This window comes from Cyprinus carpio, chromosome A10, assembly GCF_018340385.1.
Source record: "Cyprinus carpio isolate SPL01 chromosome A10, ASM1834038v1, whole genome shotgun sequence".
NCBI classification, from domain to species: Eukaryota; Metazoa; Chordata; class Actinopteri; order Cypriniformes; family Cyprinidae; genus Cyprinus; species Cyprinus carpio.
In genome coordinates, this window is record NC_056581.1 from 1843171 (window position 1) to 1848870 (window position 5700).

At 35.2% G+C, this 5700-nt stretch overlaps 1 non-coding gene across 1 annotated transcript; it reads left to right on the plus strand.

Annotated features, from left to right (window-relative positions):
• The first annotated feature begins 5379 nt into the window (after positions 1–5379).
• Positions 5380–5484, plus strand: LOC122146537. Its single transcript, XR_006161048.1, has one exon. It is a non-coding gene; the product is annotated as a U6 spliceosomal RNA (small nuclear RNA).
• Positions 5485–5700: the final 216 nt, after the last annotated feature.

Below are 5700 nucleotides of genomic sequence, written 5' to 3' on the forward strand. Positions count from 1 at the left end.
ATAAATGTTCAGAAGGGATAGAGTTGGTTGACACATTTATTGCCCATGAGATTCAAATTTCATCCAATCTGGCCAAAAGTTTCCAAAACTTTGGAAACAAATTCCTTCAAACAAATGACATGAGTAAGGCAGAGGGACAGCAAACAGAGGAGATGTTACTCCATTGGGATGAATACACCTTTACCAGAGACCTTGAGAGTTCAGCATCTGCTTTATGAAAGAAAAGAAATATTAGCACATTCTGACATCTAGGGATGATGCACACTGGCAACAGTATTACAAAATTGTGTGTGTGTATGTATATATATATATATATATATATATATATATATATATATATATATATATATATATATATATATAAACTGGTCTTAGTAAGTTTTTCCCTAATTCTGCATATTACCTATTATTTAAGGAACACTTCAACTGCTCTGTCTGAATGAAGCTAATATAATTTAACTACTAATACAATAATGTATTAATGTCATAATAATGTAATAGCACTGTAATAACAATGTAATAAGTTATAATATAACTCTGACTATCCTAAGCCTTACTAAAAATAACCAGAACACAGAACACACATACCACAACAAGAATCCTTTTATTAAAATTTGAGTCTTGTAATCTAAGTGGAGTTGTAGCCCATGAACACATTTCTACGACAGTGGAATAATGAAGTTTATCCTGAGTGCTGTTGAACTGAATATATGAACGAGTTCACACACGAGAATCTATTGAGAAAGTAAATGGAGTCAATTTTGATTTCATGCCATCTTTAAATATGTATCAAGATGACTGAATAGGCAGGAGTCTGTTGTGTCATGGCAAATGTAATATTTAATACAACATAACATATCTGAATAGTAATCTGACACAGTCATGCACGTCAAATGTTCTCGAAGATGTAAATCAAGCTATCGTCTTGCCACATTTGTCTCCAGAATAATCACCATTCTGATTCAGTGCTTAGAGGGACTGATGGGATGTCATCCTCACTGCTTGCAGGTTAATATTACATTTAAAATCCACAGTCTTGCACACATGCACCTCATTTGCCCATTTAGTGGTGCAACTTGAGTAGGACATTTCCAAGAATAGTTGTAGGCCTAGTCCTGTAGCCACTCAAACTATTTCCTGTCATTTACTGGATCTTTCCTGTTATGTAGTACCTTTTGAACTCTGTAATTGAAAATATGTATACACATGATGTGATTTAAGGGAGTATTTGTGTAAAAAGGGATGTCAGAAGTATACTCTGGTTTAACTCAGGCACCTCAACTTTATTATTAGCACTTTATTTATTATTTTCATAATTACATGGAAATTAACAGTATGGAAATACAGAGCTAAAGAGTCAGGGATTAATAGTTTGGTTGCATGACAGTGTCAACTTTAAGTCAAGAATGGTATTTTTAAATTTATAAATTTATAAATTTAAATGGAGCATCCACTCCATCCAAATGTGACATAAATTCACTTGTAACATCAAACAGGCCTTTTTAAAAAAAGAAGGATTCTTTTTTGTCTCTGTGCTTCTTTACATGAGCTCAAAGTTTAGTCGATACCAAAGAGGACTAAAAAATATACATAACATTACCATTAGCACTGATTTCAATGGCAGCTGCTCGGTTAGAAGTACAGAACGTATGCTACCAACTTTGCTCATGGGCACAGGGCACATAACATGCCATCAGAAACCAACTGACCTAGGTTCAATGAAACTTGCAACCATAGTTAGCTACAGTAACAATGCTTTTGGAAAACGAACCCTGACTTCTCAACTCATGAATATGAACCTCCCAAGAGAACGTGAATGCACCATTTCCTGTATTGCAAACACAGCAATCTGCTTTCAAAGATGAACTCAGTTTCTAAATTGTATTGTTTGTTCTATGTTTGTTATGCTGCTATCTCCAAATGAGTAATTTACAAAAGTGTATAGGGTCGAAGTGTCTAAAGTAATGCTCGGGCCAAGTCATCTGCGTTGTCCTTCACAGCTGCTTCCCTCTACATAATTATGAAATACTCTAGGGTTATACACATCGACATTACAGATAGCTATCAAACATTATTAATCACTTCAAGTGAGGACTTCATGCGGAAATGTGCTGGCCAAATTTCTGAGGGCAGTAAAGGTTCTTGCAGTATGTGAACATTTACGACTGCTGTCTGTTTGTTGCTATGTAGTTGAATTAGTTAATTATAGATTAAATATTTGCTCATTAGAAGTGCTTTGAGACTTGGCATTCTTAGATTGTGTTTATGGAACTTCCAGCCTTCTTTCACCATGCCATGAGCACAGCTGACATTGTTTACTAGAGAGCGTGGGCCACGGGAACACGTGTTGGTGAGAAGGCCGAACCATTTACGGGCTAACCAGACGTAAACAGGAACCCTTTAATCCAAAGAAACTCTCCTAAGGCTTTCCAGAAGAATCTGTATATTTGAAGGATAGAGTCGGGAAGGTGGAATCCAATTAAGGCTCATTGGAAAAACGTGTCTCTGCCTACATTTATAATGGAAGTGAAGCAGTCAGTCAAGTTTAGATTATTTAGTAAACTGATTTTGAAATGGAGGAAGAAGAACTTTAAGGGACTGTCGAGCCCATAATAAGTGCAATTGCCTATGCATTTGAGCCGTTATGGTGAGGGGACCGAGCAGTAATACCGTTACGGGTGGAAGAAGTCGTGAACCTGCTGGTTTGGTGTGAAAAGCGGGTTGGAAACAATACGTGTTTTGTGGAAACTCATCAAATAGCCATTCTGACATATTATTTTGTGCATTTGATCAAGAAAACAAGAGAACTTAATTTCGTACTCACGTCCTGTCAGAGCTGCCGTTTTTTTGCATAAAGCTCAAGTACTCAACTCAACTCAACTTTATAAAGCACTTTCAACACCACAAGTAGAACAAATGTGCTTTACAGAAAAAAAAGATAAAAAATAAATAAAAAAAAACAATGCAGCCATATGAAATCGTTCAGACAGGTGATTAGTTTTAGCATCTTGTTAACAGTAGGTAAGCAAACTAATTGTATTATTGTATTTGTAGGTAAACATAAAATATGTGACATACCACTAATGGTGAACGAGCCAGTGTAAAGCAAATATGTCTGAAAGGACTGACATAACAATAAAGATGCCACATAAATGATATTGTGAGAAGCGTTGTTTGTTTACATTGCGCCTCGCATTATGAAAACAAATGTATACGGTTTGATGTTAAATATTCATCCAAATTATGGTAAAATATGTATATACATTACATTTACATGAACATATGATAATAATACCAAAATATGTATATACATTACATTTACATGAACATATGTTATATATATATATATATATATATATATATATATATATATATATAAATTAAAGTGGAAATCACTTTAGTAAATAATGGAAACTTGACTGAATGCCTCACATTACCAGCTCCGTATGAATGGATTTTATAACATAGTAAAATTGCTTGGTAGCACACCTGGTACAGCATTGCATTTGCACAGTCACAATAAAAGAGCTTCAAATCTTGTAGAAGGAAGCTAAGATGGTTGCTTCAGCAAAAGGGTTTCATATCACATTTGCTTTTAACACTATCGGTTTAGGGTAGGGTTTAGTGCACCATTTTGGTACATTATTATTTTTTTTTTTTAAATTGATATACAATTAACCTTTTAGCGCCACTCTCCAGATACTTCCAAAATGCACAACTACCAAACATTGCCAGACTCATGGTCATGTGTTTCAGATAAAACTGAACATGCATTTAACACCCATTACTGCTTCATATAGCAAATTTATAGCTAGCTTATTCCCAGATGATGATGATTTAAACAGTGTTCTAATATACTTAGTAGAAAACTGCACTGGTTCATTTTTATTCAAAATAGATGAACGGGGACCTACAGTATAATAAAAATACTGATCATAATTGAAAAAAAAAATGTATATTAAATGCACTAAGGCCACCTATTGTTTGAAAATAAGGTGCAGTGGTATAAAGGCTTTAGAAAAGAATCTAAAAGTATAAATACCATTGAGAAAAAAAAAAAAAAAACTGCTCATATGGTCATACAAATGATCTGTGACAAGGGAGCCATGAAACCTGGCCAATAAAGGCACTTTGTTAAATGAAAAACACACACTTCATTAAATGCACAGAAATGCCTTCATGCAAAAGGGCAGTTATGTGAGGGAATGACTTGTATCATTAAATTGGCTCAGACATTTGTATTTGGTTTGAAAAAAAAAAAAAAAGTGGTTGACGATCTTCATGATTTTACATGAATAGATGCAAGATGTGAGGTTATGTTTCATTTAAAAGAGTGCTCAGTGGGTGGATTAGTTTGTTAATGAGGCCTTTGCAAGCAGAACAAAGAAAGCAAATTGGTGCTCTAAAACGCTGAGTGTTTTGTACTTTGCAGTCTTTTGCTAACAAAGGAAATGCCTAAGCCTTTTGCTAATCAATTATTTATTAGCTTACAAAATGCATGTTTTATAAATATTCCCAGAAATAAACCAAGGCTTCCATGACTATTCAATGACATTATGCTTATTTTTGTATGGACTTATTTGTAAAAATGCAATTCAAGCAAAAAAGCCAAGTGGTACCACCAATTTGTTGAAATGTGCAGAGACAAAACAAAAGGATATCATAGAAAGAACCAGCTTGCAGACCCTCATAATTTATCAAGGTCTCTAAAAATTTGACCTATTTATGACAAAGCAAGGTTGTAAAATGTCATGTGGTGTGACTCCCCAAAAAACATGATCCTTATGAATTAATAACATATGGTATGTTACCTTGAAAATTGACTTATTTATTATTTATTACACTCACATGTACTCAAGGTGTATTTTCTCCATGATGGTTACACCACACATCTGGAGTATTTTGTCTTTCTTTTTTTTTTAATGGTACATAACATTTCAAAACTACACTGAAGAAAATTATAAATGCAACACTTTTGTTTTTGCCCCCATTTTCACTCAAAGATCTAAGACTTTTTATATGTACACAAAAGGCCTATTTCTCTCAAATATTGTTCACAAATGTGTCTAAATCTGTGTTAGTGAGCACTTCTCCTTTGCCGAGATAATCCGTCCACCTCACAGGTGTGGCATATCAAGATGCTGATGATTATGATGATTATTACACAGGTGTGCCTTAGGCTAGCCACAATAAAAGGCCACTCTAAAATGTGCAGGTTTACTGTATTGGGGGGTCCGACGGTGTCCGAAAACCAGTCAGTATCTGGTGTGACCACCATTTGACTCATGCAGTGCAACAAATCTCCTTCACATAGAGTTGATCAAGTTGTGGAATGTTGGTCCACTCCTCCTCAATGGCTGTGCGAAGGCTTGCTATATGGCTCGCTACGGCGGCACATATACTAAAATTGGATCAATACAGAGTAGATTAGCATGGCCCCTGTGAAAGGATGACATGCAAATCCGTGAAGCACTCCATCTTTGCTTACATTTCACTGCTGGTCATATGCTGTCCATATAACCATGTATGTGACAAATAAAAAAAAAAAAAATCTTGAAGTTGCTGGATATTGGCAGGAACTGGAACACGTTGTTGTATACGCTGATCCAGAGCATCCCAAACATGCTCAGTGGGTGACATGTCTGGTGAGTATGCTGGCCATGCAAGAACTGGGATGTTTTCAGCTTCCAGGAATTGTGT